The following is a 17336-nucleotide window of genomic DNA, read 5'->3' as shown; positions in this document are numbered from 1 at the left end:
GTGCCTGTAGCGGAGAGGAACAAGGGATGGTATTCCCCATATTTTTTGATCCCGAAAAAAGACTGGGTTTGAGACCCATAATGGACTTGCGTGGTTTGAACAAGCTCCTCAGGAAGGACAAGTTCAATATCATATGATATGATAATGATATGATAGTTTATTTATATAGCGCCTATAAACAATGTGTTTCAAAGCGCTTCAAGGCAAGGGAGGGAACAAGGGAAAATACAATGACATTCTTACAGGCCTTGAACAGTAAGGATGTGAAATTAACTATCGTACTCGGCCTGATGACATTTCAGATAGTGCAAGAGCTAAGACATAGATAAGGAAGGGAGGGGGAGAGTGGGAAGGAAATGGAAACAGACAGGCGACTACCGTAATAGGCCTGACGACATTTCTGGTAGAGCCGGAGAAAAACAAAAGGTGAGGGAGAGGGATGCATAAAGGGAGGGGAGGAACAAAACAAGCGACTATCATACTAGGCCTGACGACATTTCAGATAGTGCTGGAGGGGGTGTGGGGAGGAAAATAAACAGTAATGGCAGGGTGGAGGAAACAGACGAGGTTGTTATCATATTAGGTCCAGGGACAATTCTGATAGAGTAAGTGCATAGAAGAAGGTAAGTGGAGGAGATAGGAAAAGGGAGAAGGGAAAGGAGGAGAGAACAGAGAGTAAGCAGTCAAAAAGAGTGGAAAAACAAGAGTGGAGAGCAAATAAAATTGCAGGCGTCAGTAGTAACACATAATGTTGCAAGCCAGGATACAAGATGAAGATGGGAACAGCATGATTCAGGGCTACCATGAGTACAAGATGCAAAGGAAGTCCAGCATGAGAGTTGAGAAAGAGTGACGCATCGTAAATGAATGAAGTCCATAAAAGTCAAATCCAGCATTGGCCACAAGACGGTAATGGTGAAACCAGAATTTCTCCAGCATGGGGTCTGGCATGGATTCACATGCTCATAAATATTCCCCGTCGTCAGGCTGGGAATCCTCGGTAAAGAGAAAATCAGTATCAGTTTCGTTTCTGATCTGTTTTTCATAGTAGTAGCCAATCACTGATCGCTGCGTCATACTGACCACAGCCAATGACTGCCCTCTACCTAAGCCCCGCCTCTGGCAGCCATCTTCAGATTTTTACCGCACATTCAAGTGTTGGGATCCTCGTGCTATTGCTCTCAAGCGTTAGTGCTATTTTTTCACGTTTTTTCTCAAAAAACTTCTATTTTTCGGTCAAAAGAGCCTCAAGCTCCACCGTTTCTTCATCCGATCAACGGGGACCCGTATCGGATTCGTCTACGCCCCTCAAGGGTGAAGATTTCGTCGAGCCACGCTTTTGGAGGACTCCAGAAGTTTCTCAGGCCCATCTCGGACATGGCCCAGGAGAAGGGAAGCTCAACGCCCGGAAAGCTGTTCAGGGTCTGCCCTGGATGCCAGCTTCAGAATGTCTTTAAGGAGGACGAACACTCCCTTTGTCTTTACTGCCTACATGAGGACAAGACGCACGTGGAGAAGGACTGTGCGTTTTGCGGCAATATGTCGGAGCGGACCATGAAGGACCGCCATCAACGTCTAGCCAACTGGCTGGAAGGGAAGAGCCCGTCAGGTGAGAAGAAGAAGAAGAAGAAGTCCGAGCGGTCTTCTAAGACCTTTGAGGACGCCCCGGCGACGGGGGTCCAACACAAGGCCAAGCACCGCGAGTCCGCTGGCACCGGGAGCGCCGAACGGTCGGGCTCTACGGGCGCCAGGCAGGGCGCATCCTCCCCGGCGCCATCAACCGCGAGCCAGCGCTCTGGTTCGGGTAAGAGGAAGGCCGAGCACCCGGCGAAGTTCCTGGAGAGACCCCGGTCGAGCTCGAAGGCCCTATCGGAGGGGGAGCGAGGCAGTGACCCTCCCCCCAAGGAGAAGGCGGTGAGCGCACCTAAGGTGGTGAAAGCCTTAATCCATCCGGCCAAGGCCTTTATCGAGACAGTTGCGGCGGCCCTGGCTCAGCCTGTGGGAGGCTACACCAGTGGTGGCGACCTCGGGGCTCAGAGTCTCCCTGCCACCGCGGAGGGAGTCCTCTTTTATGCCCATCGACAGGACCCCCGTGAAACCTCCGACGGAGAAGAAAAAGGGGGGGCAGGAGGTCGTCGTGGATTCGGCCTCAACCTCTGAGGAAGAGCTGATCGAAGTCTTACGCCACGGCGTTGGTGTGGAAGAAGACCAGCCCGTCGGGAGGGATCCCGACATAGGAGATGACGATAACGTCGAGGGTGCCGACGGGGCCCCTAACCGCCCGTCGGACTCCCCTCAACCAGTGCCGCAAGACAACTCGGCGGCCATTTTGTTGGCTATACAGTCCTTATGCTCGGAGATGAGGAAGAGACTGCTGTTACCACCAGCGGAGGAACCGCTCCCGACGGGGGACCCGGAGCCAGGCCCTTCTGGGAGCCCTCCCCCTAAGAGAAGAAGGATTCATCCTCCACCTCCTTTTCTGCCATCGCGCCCTGTTCAGCCCTCCTCCCCGTCCACGACTCATGGGGATGATACAGGGATTGACACGACCGCGACGGGTACGGACGACGAGGTTTACGACGAGGATTGGATCGTTTCACTCCATGATCGCCAGGGCATCCAAGCTTTTCTAGCTCTGCCCGGAAGAGAAGAAGAGGGAAGGTTTCCTTTATCAACGGCGCAAGGCCAAGAGGAAGACGGTCCGCTCTGTACCTCTACTGGACGATATTTGGGATGAGGGCCTCGCCCTCCTCAAGAACCCATCCACGACGCCGGCTAGAAGGGATCGGTACGAGAAGAAGTATCGGGTCCCGGACGCGGCCCCCTTGTGCCTTCGGGCACAGCCGACCCCGGACTCGGTCGTCTCCGCGGCGGCCAGGAAGAAAGCGGGGGGGGCGCGGCCTCTACGTCGACCTCCCCGCCGGACGGCGAGGGAAAGAAATTAGATACGATGGGACGCAGAGTCATCTCGTCTGCAGCGACGACGATTAAGGCGGCCAACGCCTTGGCTATCGTAGCCCGCTACGACAGGGAGTTGTGGTACAAACTGGCCCCCCCTGCTGGACTTCCTACCGGACGACAAGAGGGCGGAAGCCTAGAGATCTTGCAGGAAGGAGAGGTGGCGTCGGACCACGCCATTACGATTGCGACGGACATCGCTGGCACTGGATTTCGCCAGTTGGGCAACGGCGTGTGCCTTAGGCGGCATGGATGGCTCAAGGCTACTGACTTCCGTCAGGACGTGCAGACCAAAGTCTTGGACATGCCGTTCGATGGAAACAACCTGTTTGGGAAATCAGTGGACGATTCCCTTCAAGCCATCAAGGCAGACACGGAGACGGCCCGGGCTCTTGGGGTTCTCCAGCAACGGCGGCCGCCCTTTCGGAGCAGCGGAGGCAAACAGGGTGCCTCCAAAGGTTCCGGCGGCGGATTTTCCACCTACCGTCAAGCGGCCCGTTCGTCGTCGCAGGAAGCTTACAGGGGACGAGGCAAGTCAGGCGGACCCCACCGACGTCGCCAAGGAGGACAAGGCGGCAAAGCCTTGTCGAAGCAGGACTGAACCGGCCGTGGGGTCGGCCCCCACCGAAGCACCCCGGTGGGAGGCCGGCTGGCGAGCTTCGTCAGCGTGTGGGAGTCCATCTCCACCGACCGTTGGGTGCTAGACGCCCTAGCCCAGGGTCACGCGCTCGAGTTTCTAAAGAGGTGCCCGCACGTCCCCCCTGTGGCCAGGAAAGAACATCACGTCCCTCAACTTCTCTTGGAGGTAAAGGCGATGCTCAAGAAGGGCGCCATCGAGCTCGTCCCAAAGAGGCTTCGGGGCTCCGGAGTTTACTCAAGATACTTCCTCGCGAAGAAGACGACGGGAGGATGGCGTCCCATCCTGGACCTACGACAACTGAACAAATTCATCAAAGCACAGAAGTTCCGGATGATCGCCTTCCAACACGTCCTGGGTCAGCTGGAGGAGGGCGATTTCCTGTCGTCGTTGGATTTGGAGGATGCCTACGTCCATATTCCCATCCTAAAGGGACACCGAAAGTTTCTCAGGTTCGTGGTCCAAGGACGTCACTATCAGTTCAGAGCCCTTCCCTTCGGACTGAGGTCGGCACCCAGGGTGTTCACCAAGTGCCTCGTACCGGTGGCGGCACAGCTGCGCCGAGAGAGGATCCACGTCTACCCCTACCTGGACGACTGGCTCATCCGAGCGAAGACGAAGGAGCTCGCCGTGGACCACACGGCAAGGACCGTCCAACTTCTCACAGACCTGGGATTCTCCATAAACTACGCCAAGGCCCCCCTGGTGCCCGCGCAAGACGCACTGTTTCTGGGAGCGAAGCTCGACACAGTGTCGCTTCTGGCCTCTCCGTCAGAGGAAAGGACGAGGGCCATCTTGGGCAAGGTGCAGCGGATGCTGGTTGCGGACGTGGCCAGAGTGAGGTCCATCAAGTCCCTCCTCGGAATGATGTCTTCTTGCATTTACCTCATCCGCCTGTGCAGGCTCCGGATGCGCCCGTTGCAGGAGTTCCTGGACGCGCGCTGGATCCAGACGACGGGCAGCTTCGAGGAGAGGATCATACTCGATGAGAGTTTCCAACGAGCGATCCGGTGGTGGGGCACCACGGCGCATCTGACGGCGGGCATGAACTTCCAGACCCCCGGCCACCAGGAGACAGTGACCACGGATGCCTCCCTGGAAGGGTGGGGAGCGCACACCGAAAATCTGCACGCGAGAGGCCTTTGGCTCCCGACGGAGAAGTCCCTCCATATCAACGTCCTGGAGCTCCGTGCAGTGTCTTGGGCCCTCAGGTCCTTTCTTCCGTCCCTCAAGGGCAAGGTGGTGAGGATCTTCACCGACAACACCACCACCATGTTCTACATCAGGAAACAGGGCGGAACCAGGTCCCCAGCCCTGTCCAGGGAGGCGCAAGATCTGTGGCATTGGGCCGTCGCCCAAGGGATGTTTCTGGTGCCGTTTCATCTGGCAGGGATAAAAAACACCATTGCCGACTCACTCAGCAGGGAGCTGCGCTCGTGCCACGAGTGGGAACTACGACAGGATCTAGTGGACCGCCTCTTCTGACGGTGGGGCACACCCCAGATCGATCTGTTCGCGACGGCGACGAACTCCAAGTGCCGGAGGTTCGCCAGCAGGTTTCCCCAGCCGAGGAGCATGGGCGATGCTTTCTCGTTCCCCTGGGAGGGCCTGTTTCTATACGCGTTCCCTCCATTGCCATTGCTGATCCGGCTCATCAACCAGCTCAAGAGGTCACGGTGCAGGATGATCCTCGTCGCACCTGCGTGGCCGAGGTAGATATGGTTCCCGGACCTTCTGGACTTGTCAGCGTCCCCCCTCAATCAAGCTGCCAGTGGACGCGGATCTTCTCTCCAGGGAAGGAGGCGCCATCCTCCATCACGACCCGAAGTCGCTGAACTTGCAGGCCTGGCTCCTGCAGCGTTAGAGTTTGGAGGATACGACATACCGGCCGACTGCAGAGAGGTTCTTGCAAAGGCCAGGGCGTCCTCAGCTCTTAAATGCTACGGACACAAATGGAAGAGGTTCTCTGTCTGGTGCCACGCACAGAAGATTAACCCTCTACGGATTATGGCTCCCCAAGTACTGCCGTACCTACTGATGCTGGCCAAAGCTGGACTGGCGCACGCGTCTCAAGATTCATCTTGCTGCGATCTCCCGATACACCAGAACCACGGGGCGGACGTCTTTGTGGTCTCATCGTCTGGTGAAAGAGTTCATGAAGGGACTGTTCAGATCGTTCCCGCCGGTGAAGGCTCCGGCCCCGGCGTGGGAGCTCAACGTGGTGCTGACCAAGCTCATGGGACCTCCGTTCGAGCCTCTGCACTCGGCTCCGTTGAAGTTCTTGTCGTGGAGAACAGCGTTTCTTGTGTTCATCACCTCCGCACGACGGATGGGAGAGATCCAGGCCCTTTCCTGCAAGGTCCCGTACTTGACTTTTCACGACACAAGGGTAGTGCTCAGGACGCACCCCTCCTTCATGCCCAAGGTACCGTCAGACTTCCACCTCAACGAACCCTTGGTGTTGCCTGTTTTCTTCCTGTCGCCTTCGTCGCCGGCTGGAAGGACTTTGCACTCGCTGGATGTGGCTAGAGCGCTGAAGTTCTACGTGGACCGCACAAAGTGTTTTCGGAAGGCGTCACAACTCTTTGTGAACTTTGGACCTGTCAATCAGGGGAAGGCTCTCTCGAAGGCTTCCATTTCCAGATGGCTCTCCGGCTGTATCATGTACTGTCATCGGTTGGCAAACCGACCGCTGCCTGGCCATCCGAGAGCCCATTCCACCAGAGCGATCGCAGCTACCACGGCGTTCCTATCTGGTGTGCCCTTGCTGGACATCTGCAGGGCTGCTACGTGGAGGTCGACGCACACCTTCACGAAATTCTACTGCGTCGATCGGGATTCCAGGGAGGAGTCCAGGGTCGGCTATGCAGTGCTGTGCAACCTGTTCGCCTAAGGTGAGCCTGGTGAGGTGGTAAGAATTGCTTAATGTTGAGTTTGATGTAATGCTTAATGTTGAGCCTTTGCCACCTCCCGTGGTTGTGTATGTGTGTACTGCTATGTATTCTTTATTCATGAGCATGTGAATCCATGCCAGACCCCATGCTGGAGAAGGAACAAGTTACTTACCTGTAACTGTTGTTCTCCAGCATGGGTCTGGCATGGATTCACATGCGAACCCTCCTGCCTACCCCTCTGCGGCTCTTCACTTGGTCATACTGCCACTTCACGTGCTACCAAATCTGAAGATGGCTGCCAGAGGCGGGGCTTAGGTAGAGGGCAGTCATTGGCTGTGGTCAGTATGACGCAGAGATCAGTGATTGGTTACTACTACGAAAGACAGATCAGAAACGAAACTGATACTGATTTTTTCTTTACCGAGGATTCCCAGCCTGACGACGGGGAATATTCATGAGCATGTGATTCCATGCCAGACCCATGCTGGAGAACAACAGTTACAGGTAAGTAACTTGTTCCGTATCAGGACAGACTCCTGCAGAAGTCGGCTGGAGCAGGTTGAGGGGGAGCAGCGTAGAAGAATCAAGCAAAACAGGCAACACCTGTGTGCGAGAAGGAGGGGCGCAAGGGAACATCACAGGGGGACCAGAGGTGGTGGGGATGGCCTGTGGGGACAGAGGGGGTAACAGATGTTGGTGCATGCTTACCTGCTGTCTGAGCAGGGGTCGGGTCATGGGTCCTCCTGGTCCGAACAGGTCCAAACAGGAATTGCCCTTTTCTTCGTCTGCCCTTCACTGCCGACACCCGGGCGAGAGACGCCCTTCATCTAATAGTTAAGGTCAGGAAGGAAGAGGCAGGGCTAAGAAGGTGGGTGGTGCTTAGACCAGGTGACCTGGATCCACTTGCACCTGCTCCCCATCTGCAAAGGAAAGGGACTGGAGGGCTCCTTTAGTAGGGAAACACAGTGGCAAGCAGGAAGGCACCAGGTGGGCGGGTCTTGCTAAGGGTGAAAAAGAGTGGCAGGCAGGAAGGCCCCAGGTGGGCAGGGCTTAGGCCAGGTGACCTAGATCCACTTGCACCTGCTCCCCATCTGCTCTCTCTCTCAAGTCCTCCAGGCCCTTCAACTTCAGGACTGGTTGGTGTCTCTCGACCTCAAGGATGCTTACTTTCATGTGCCGATTCATCTCAAGCACAAGAAGTACCTGAGGTTTGCGGTTCGCGACTTGCATTTTCAGTTTCGGGTCCTGCCGTTCGGATTGACCTCCGCCCTGAGGGTCTTCACCAAGCTCATGGTGGTGGTGACAGCGTATCTCAGGAAAGGGGGGATTCACGTCTACCCCTACCTGGACGATTGGTTGATCAGGGTGCACTCTCCCGAGCAAGTCCTGGATCATCTGTCAGTCACCTGCCACTCCCTTCACAAGCTGGGCTTCTCCCTCAACTTAAAGAAGTCCCACTTGACACCTACCCAGCGGCTCCAATACATCAGTGCAGTGCTCGACACATCCCCTGGGCTGTGTTCGCCTCCCCAGGTGAGGGCTCATCACATTCTGCAGATGGAGCACAAGTTTCAACATGCCCAGAGTCTCCTGGCGTTCGAGTTCTTGAGGTTGCTCGGCCTCATGGCATCCTGCATTCTACTGGTGCCAGAGGCCAGGTTGCGGATGAGATCTCTGCAATGGGCTCTCAAGATGGAGTGGTCGCAGTCCTCCGGCAGGATGTCTGATCCCGTTCAGGTGCCTCCCAGGATCTTTTGTGGTGGGCCGCCGAAGGCAATTTGGCCTCCATACCCACTAACTTCTTGAGCTGCTTCTGTACAAGTTCTGGCAGCCCTTGGCATAATATATGATAGACCACAGGCATAGATGTTCCCCAAGATTTGTGTGTCTCCAAACTCCACGGCTCTTGAAATTCAGAATGTAAGCAGGCGGGTCTTCCCCTTCCTGCATCTTTTTGTCATTATAGCTCCCATATCGGACGTGTCAATACTAATCAATACTCCATACAGAGTTTAAATCAACCTCTCGTCGTCTATGTGTCCACTATGGGACTTTAGGTTTAAGATTTCTTCCGATCTGTTATTTAAAATGCAGGAATTGGGCGTATCCTCTTATCATTGCATTCTCTCCTCACGATACCTCTATTGCTTGGCCACACTCAAGTCAATTTCTTATTCACTTTTTGACACTCTTATTCTCAAGTTATATTTACCCCACCTCATTCTGTTACACTTCTTTCCCTTATCACTTCTTGTCACTTATAACCCATACATCATTTTACCAACTCGCTCAGTTCTTGCTAACCATTTCCATGTTCATTATCCAACTCTCTGGATCGTACACCTCTTTTACCGCCTCTTCAACTTCCTGTTCGTTCAGCTTCTCGTAGACGTGGGAGGGGATTCTGTAGAAAGCAGGGGACCCGTCACATCGTGCTTGCAAGCTTTTGAAATTACACTAAGCACTATATATGGGGAGCTTCACGTCCTGTTAGCCGAATGACGGAGGTTGTGCGATATTGCCGGGACTCCAAAGTTTACTTATGTTGATGGATTTTAAACCATCCTCACTGGTACCAAGTGAACTGAATAACCTCAGCCCTTTAAGATGAGTAGCAATTACCCTGGAGATGGATGGGGATGCAGAAGTTACTCAACATCAATAATCAAAATGCTCAGATAATTGATAAAAGGGATAACTTTTATTTTCAATTGGCTAAAACAGGGAGCATAACGAACATCAACGAATTCGCTCGATCCTCTTACTCAACTAAATTCATAAAAAACTGTACTTTTAAATTCAAAACTTGTCATCATTGACGTTGACCTGCGTCACTACCAACGTCATCCTACGTGGCAAACTACAGTACCCATTACTAACTATGATAGGCTCTGAGTGAATATCTCCATATACAATCTATACTAGTATGGGATGGTCAATGAAAGTGATAGGTTTCTTAACATCAGGTGGGACAACTAAGCCCTTCTCTCAAAATGGCCACTATGAACGTCACTAAATACACGACGTCCCATTGGCTACACAAACTATAGGACCCTTAATTACGCTGTCCCCTACAATTGGTTGGCACTCTGACCTTCGTCAGTACTTTGCTACCTACGTCTAGTAGTACGCAGATTGGACTTCCAGGTGCTGGAGATCTCGCCTTATCCCAGCTTCCCACCAATTTAGCATATCAATCTATCATTGCCTCAGTGGTCAGCATAGTCAATTAGGCTTTGAACCTCGGCCTTGAGTTTGTTCTGTACTGTGGAGAATCATGGGAGTGAAGGCACGCTCTGCCCTCATGCGTAGGTGTGAACATCTTGCTCGTCCAACTTCATCCTTCCACGTGACTGTAGACCATGATTCCGAGCTCTTTAGTGTCTTTAAAATACAATTTTTGAATAGACCTCTGACGTCTTTCATGTGCTGTTCATGCCTTCTGATCAAAAGCTGTTCTTTCACATGATTTTGTATCCACTGCTAGTTAACTTCATCCTGATAAGACCATGGCTTCTTGGCTTGACTTCATGGTTCATTCAGACTCATCTTTCCGAGATTCACTTTTAATTAATGTGTTTTCTTACTGCACCGCACTAAGATGAGGCCTTTCTTTTTTTTACTCCAATTCTGCTATAACACATAGTGGAAACATCCATTGTTTATCATTTATGTATGTATATATATATATATATATATATATTTCTGAGGCTTGTGGAATCTGCTTGGATCACATGCTGTGCATAGGCCGACATCTAGTGGAAGCTGCATAGTATTAGTTTGTTTTTCAAAACTCGAAAATGGGCGTCGACACAGGGCGTGCCAGTAATACTATCCCTAGTGTGACTTCCACTGTACCCATGATCCCTCACTCGTCTAGGACCCTCAGATTGTTTTTTTCCGCCAAACTGTTCGGAAGCATCCCGCAGAGTTCCCTGGCCTTAGCCATAATTTTGCAAAAAAATCCTAATATTTCCCCGTTTTCTCCATCCCAACGTCGAGTCACCGAAGATCGACACTCGACGCCGGCCCAGAGAAGAAAAACAACCGTCGAGAGCTGCACAACGGACTTGGGCCTAGGAAGACCTCTGGCCTCGGCCCGGGCCTTGGAAGGTCTCTGGCCTTGGCCCCTACAAGTAGGGAGAGTGGGGGGTGGTACATACTCATATATATATATATTTTCGTATATATTCCTACACACACTAGCCTGCTGCCACAGGGTGCGTATGGAGAGTACCCCTTTCCAATTTTGCCCTAAGTGCAACCGCAAGTACCCTTGGGTTGACAGACACGCTACCTGTAACCTCTGCTTGCCAAGGGACCACCCCTAGGCAAACTGCAGAACATGTAGTCGGTTTAAACCGAAGACTCTAAAGGACCATTCGATCAAACGTTGGGCCCACCACGCCAGGCAACGAGAGGCCATGGAAGCGGAGGTCGCCTTCAGTGATGGCAGCAACACCATCCTATCGGACGGCGAGGGCCACGTGGCGTCGAGAGACAGCCAAGCGCAAGTCCCTGACCTCGGAAGGTTGTCCGGCAGGGCAGCTATGGGGAACACCCCCAGCGACACAAGCGCTACCCACAACATATCCACTAAGCACTCGAAGTCCAACCAAGACTCGGCGCGCGCGTCGAGTTCTCGGAGAGAGGCACGCAGAGAACGGTCCACCAAATCGGTGTCCTCTGGGCGTTCTCGATCAAGATCGCCGCATGACACCAAGCAACCATCCACTGTTGCCAAGAGTGCCTCGCTCCCTAAAGTAACGGAGGTTCAATCGTCGGGAGACGAAGACGACCACCATCCCCAGGCCACACTCCAGGAGTCGGCACCAGCAAACCGCGTAACTGCTGCTCCCGTGCCCCGTCCTCCACTCGCTAAGGAAAGGGACACTACCCCCGAATCTCGACGCCAGACGTCGAAGAACTCCGAAAAGGTGAAACACCGGGGAAGCACTCTTCCAGTCACGGGGAGGTGGGCAAAAGCACTCTCAGCCTTCATCTGCACCACTGACACATAAAGAAAAGTCACAATCTTCTGAAAAAATATCCAAGACCCCTGCACAAGGCCATAGGTCCAGTCAGGATATAGCAGGGAAACACTCCCAGGAGAGGGTAATCCCCAGCTCTAAAGCATGGTCAAGTGAGTATATAGACAGAGTTATGTCTAGAATGTCGTCCTTAGCAGACTTCTATGCCAAAAATCCACAACACTTCCTCGCCTATACCCCTGACGGGACAACCCCCTCAGGGTCTAAGGACCCGCAACCTCCTGGTAAAAAAAACCTTGAGTTGAGGCGCCAACGCAAAGTAGGTCTTCTGACCTTTTCCATGTCCAGCCATACTCTCAATATGGTGAGGATCCATCTTTTAACGAGGATCCAGAATTGGCCACGTTGGACGTCCATACTGGAATGGACTACTACGGGGATGAGGAGGCTCAAGATGACGACGAAGATGACCCAGAAGTCTACAGAGTAGACTCCCCAGTAGACAAAGAACCTCTGGTTACCGACTCTCCTGTCAACAACCAACCTCTCTTAAATGAGGTTTTATCTAGAGCGGCTGAACACTTCCGCATAGATACGCAGGGAGCACAGGAGGAGAGGGACTTTGCCTAGGAACTGGTGGGAGAAAAGAAACCTGTTGCCCAGGCCATCCCTATTCTCAAATCGATACAAAGGAGAATAGACCCTTCCCTTCTCAATCCCAACCTCACCAGGGCGGTAAACACCAGGATTGAAAAACTGTTTAGGGCAGCCCAATCAGACCCACTCTACATAAGGGGGCAACTGAAACCGGACTCCCTGGTAGTGACTAATACCAGAAAGAGGGCGGGAACACCCTTATCGTCATCTGAAGCTCCCCCCCGACAAGGAGAGCAAGAAGATCTATGGGTTGGGAAGGAAAGTAGCCTCCACTTCCGCCTACCAGGCAAGGATTGGCAACTCCACCACCCTGCTGGCGAGTTACAACTGCCATCAGTGGGAAGAAGTTGCGGCGCTCATTGACTTCGCCCCGGAACCTTTAAAAAGCCAGTTGGCACAGGTTGCATCGGAGGGAAGAGCCGTAACCGGTTGTATCATTAAGGCGACCTTTGATGCACGCCGGCAGACTGATAGCAAAGAGCACTGTTATCGGAGCGGAGAAGTGGGAGAAGTGGGAGGACAAGTGGTCCTTTGTGGTGCGTTCGAGTATTTTTTCCCTGGACACTAATTTGGAGGTGGAGCCTTGCAGCAGTGAGCAGCTACCAACTCTACTTAACATCATTTCCCGCGCGGAGCGCGCGCGGAGAAGTGGGAGGACAAGTGGTCCTTTGTGGTCACTTGTGGACAGCGGTGGACAAGAATCTTAAACCCCTCCAGGATTTACATAAGGGGCACCGGGAGAGCGATAAGGAACGCACTTGTCACACCCACAAAGGCGGCAGTTGGGCCGGGAGACTGCGGAGGGCGATTCTCCCTCTTTGATCCCTATCAACGCTCAATCTGTCACAGTGGGCTACGATACATATCGGTGGCTGATATATATCCAGCATAGCACGATCACAGTTTTACCGTAATTTACGGCATATTCCGCTGACAGACGTGCGGCGGTGCGGCCCGTAAAGAGAATGACTAAAACAAAAGCAGGAAACACTAGGTACAATCTGCGAAAAGGCAATAAGGAAAAAGTGGAGAAACAACCCCCCAAGATAGCGAATAAGGCAGCAGTACATGGGGACAGTGTTATACCAGACAAAGGTACTATTCCTGCCATGTTTGGGAAGGGTAAGCCTAAAGCTAACATGGGGGCGGATATTGTTGCACTAGGAAAAGAGACTCTTTCGCCCACTCACAATGGCAGTGATGTTTTAGACTCTGCCAATTATCAAGATATCGAAAATAACTCATTATTGGACCTATGTTTATCTATCCAAAAATCAATGGCAACTTCAAGTAGACCAGTAACCTCAGTTGGAAGATCTCCAATTATGGTTGAAGCGCAGATCCTGAAGCCGGCTCATAAGGAGCAACAAAAGGACAGAGAGATCCCCAGTCCTAAGTGCACAAGTAACTGCACAGGCAACTCAATTTCGGATCTGTCAGGTATACTTTCCATCCAGCCTACACCCATCTCACCAGCAGAACCAACGTTGGGACGACTGTCTGCCTCCCCTAGCCTCTTCATGGATCCTGAAGAATTGGACCACACGGGTGAGGGGTGCAATGGGACGCCGAAAGACTCCAATGGCTTAGCCATAGCGGAGTTGCAGGCTTCCATGGCATCTCTCCAATTTGCGCTGAAAATTCTATTACAGTTATGTGGGAGGATTCACACAAACACCATCATTCAATTGGGGTCACCGAATCCGACTGGGAGCATGGATCCTGCACCGTTAATACCACCTGTAATGGAGGAAGCTCCAATACTCACGGATCCGCCGGACATAACAAATCCGGAGGAGTCCGAGGAGGTTGATATGGTAGCACCATTAACTAAAAAGCAACGCAGACAACAGAAACGAGATGCTACGAAGAACGCAGTGGTAGAAATTGCCTCTCCTCTACCGGCTACCATCCCCCCGGCTGCTCGATCAAAAAAAAGCAAAAAAAGGGGTCGGAAAGCAAAGAAACGTGCAAGAAAGGGGGTGGGATCTTTATCAGGCTGGATAATTCCAGACCCATTGCATGAAGCTAAAAGCGTGGCCCAAGAAGTCGCGGATTCCGAAATATCGATCAGTATCATCAGAGAATCGACTAAATGCTCGACACCAGGCCGAATTGGAAAAACTGATGGTGAAGAGGTCTGTGCATCCGTAGTGGGAGAGGAATCTGAGGAAGTGGAGGACACCTATGCAAGTAAAATCTGCATAATCAAAAACCTGAACCAGAAAAAAAAGAGACTTATGGCTGACAAGGACGGAAGTTCTGGCTAAACTACACATGATACCACAGTTACTTGTAATATGCTCGGAAGACTTCCTTTTTGTCGAACCACTGGAGGTGCGTAATCCAAATGTTTCAGCTCTTCACTGTAGCGTGCTAGCATCGGCACAGCTGATTCGAACCCATAAGAAATCTCTAATGCAGATTGGTGTGGAAGTTGATGCGAATAAAGATAAGGAAGATCCCTGCTTGCCCAGCAAGGATTATGTGACATCCGAGAATAAGGTTGGCAGACCCCCGCAACCATCTAAGGAGAAGGTCCAATTAGCCGATATTCAGAGCACTCTGAAATGGATAGCCGATTCGTTACCGATGGTGCTTCGGCAACCATGAGATTGCTCTCTATTGATCTGGAACACCCATGGACATCAGCATCTTCTCTCGGATAAGGGCTCTCTGGCATTCATAAACAATTACCCTATTATATTATTGCAAGAAACTTGGTGGACATCTCCCATGGACATCGATGGGTATACGACATATCACACTCTGGCGAAGAAAGGAGATCGGGGGCCCCCATATGGGGGTCTATCTATTGGAGTGACGAATAAGATCTTGAGTAAAAAGATACCAGCGGTCATTTGTGATTATATATGTGCCGTAGAAGTGATTCTCAACATAAAAGGACTAAATGAAAGAATACTATTAGTCAATATTTATAATCCCCCAGGTGCAAAGTTAAGAGAACTCATCCAAGAAACTACGCATGAACTTCTTGCTGAATGGAGATCAAACAATGAGAAGTTCTTTGTTATTGTTGCTGGGGATTTAAATTGTCATATCAACAATGGTGGAGGCACTGGTAATAACCCTCAGTTATCCAAGAACAGTCTATGGGACCTCCCGACTACTGATAAGGAGGGGGAGGGTTGGCTGGGTTTTTTTGGCTGCTGGGAACTTGAAATAATTAATGGGCGCACACAAAGCGACAGGCCTGGTAGGAATACTTGGAGCAATGGTAGATCGGGAAGTACTCTTGATTACATCTTCACTAGTTGGGAGGTGGCCCTGATAGTTTGTGATATGGTGGTAAAAGAAAGTGAATGGAGCGACCATGACCCCCTGGTTCTGACTATGGGAGTTTCGGCCCCCAGAGGGGAGGAGGTCAATCTGGGGCACTTGTTGAGTAATCACTCCCAAAATCATATTTCCTGGTCGGATAAAAATATATTAAAGGCCACTATGGCTATGGGAGAATGGGGCCCTGATTTGATCAAGCAATTCAATCATATGTCACCAGTGCAAATTGAGAAATGGATTAGTGATTACTCGGGCAAACACGGCTTCTGTAAAGTGAGAATGATGGTGGGAAAGACCGAGAAAGAGGTTGTTTATGATAGGGACATTAGAGATGGAAAGCGTAAGCTTAGAAGTGACATTCGATGGATTAGAAATGGCCCTCTAACTAGAGTGGATACTGCCATTAAGATGAGGAAAGTGAAAAATGATTACCGATGGTGGTTAAAAACACATAAAAGGTCGAGAAAATTGGCAAATTGGCAGCACACGGTCAGTACATTGTGTAGTAGAAACACTCGGAATATTTGGTCTATGCTAGGTGAAGTCAAAGGACAGAAATCTGCATATATGGTCAACCCTATAGGTAACAGTGAATGGACCGCTTACCTGGAAAAGCGTAATGGTGGGATTAGTAACAATATTAACAACTCTGTGCATATGAAACCTAAAGCTCCCCCTTTTGTGGTGACTATTAAAGAGCTACAAAGCAGAATTGAAGAGTTAAATTCGTCCCGTGCCCCGGGGCCGAATGGACTCTCCAATGTGGTGCTGAAGCGAAATCCTTGCTTCTGGGCCGGCCTACTTAAAATACTATTTAGGAAGATTCTGTACGAGGGCCAAATACCGCCATCTTGGCAGGTAGCAATCCTCATACCTGTGTTTAAAAAAGGCAATAGAACCGAACCGGAAAACTATCGGCTATTGTCTATGTTGGATTGCACTGGCAAGATATTTGCTGCTCTTATACTTAGTGAACTCCTGAAATGGGTGGAGAGTGCGGGCATTTTGGATAAATTTCAGTGTGGCTTTAGGGCAGGTTACTCGACCACCCATAATCTGTTCATAATGAATACACTTAGAATCAAGGCCTTAACACATTCTAATCCTCCATTGTATGCACTCTTTATAGATTTTAGGGCTGCTTTTGATTCGGTGAATCGTTCTCTCCTATGGAAGAAACTCAGGAGATTGGGCTGCCCCGAAACCTTACTCTATTATTTAGAACTCCTACATACAAATAATACGGTACAGGTGCGACTAGATAATTCTGGCTCAGTGACTAAACCCGTTCCCCAGACTAGAGGGGTGAAGCAGGGATGTGTCACAGCCCCCACTTTGTACAACTTATTCGTATCTGATGCGCCAGAATGTTTACAGGGAATAAACAACTGCCCACCAAAGATTGGCCCGAGTCATTGCCCCATGCTTGCATATGCGGATGACTTAGTGATCCTCGATCATACCTTTAGTGGGATCCTAAGATCTGCTAAACAGCTATGGGATTATGCTGAGGCCAATGAACTTGTGATCAATATTAGTAAAACAAATCTATTACTGTTTTCGGCAGGAAGAGTAGCCAGACCCCGCATGATGATAGGAGTGACTGAAATTAACCATACCCCCAGTTATAAATATCTAGGTGTCGAATTTGATCATAAGGGAAATTATCTTACCTGTATTCAATTGCGCAGAACAAAAGCGGCACAACTCACAGCACTCATATATAAATTCACGCGAGAACGGAGTGGTTTCTCAATATGGGCGGCACGACAGTTGTATATCCAATGTTTGGCCCCGATGGTCACCTATGGGCTTGATCCCCTCTACAATATGAACTTGGGATGGCTACAGTTGGTTGAGGGTAATTTCTGGAGGAAAATTCTTGGCCTCCCCCAGTGT

The 17336-nt window shown here is 51.1% G+C and overlaps 1 protein-coding gene across 3 annotated transcripts in view; it reads left to right on the top strand.

Annotated features, from left to right (window-relative positions):
* The window catches only part of LRBA (LPS responsive beige-like anchor protein), a 3444508-nt gene that overhangs the window by 3184556 nt on the left and 242616 nt on the right, over positions 1-17336 (top strand). The gene's annotated exons all lie outside the window — the stretch shown is intronic.

The sequence above is a fragment of the Ambystoma mexicanum genome, chromosome 6q, assembly GCF_040938575.1.
Source record: "Ambystoma mexicanum isolate Mex_15411 chromosome 6q, UKY_AmexF1_1, whole genome shotgun sequence".
NCBI lineage: Eukaryota > Metazoa > Chordata > Amphibia > Caudata > Ambystomatidae > Ambystoma > Ambystoma mexicanum.
Note: the sequence above shows the minus strand (reverse complement) of the source record. Positions and strands in the feature narration are given on the sequence as shown.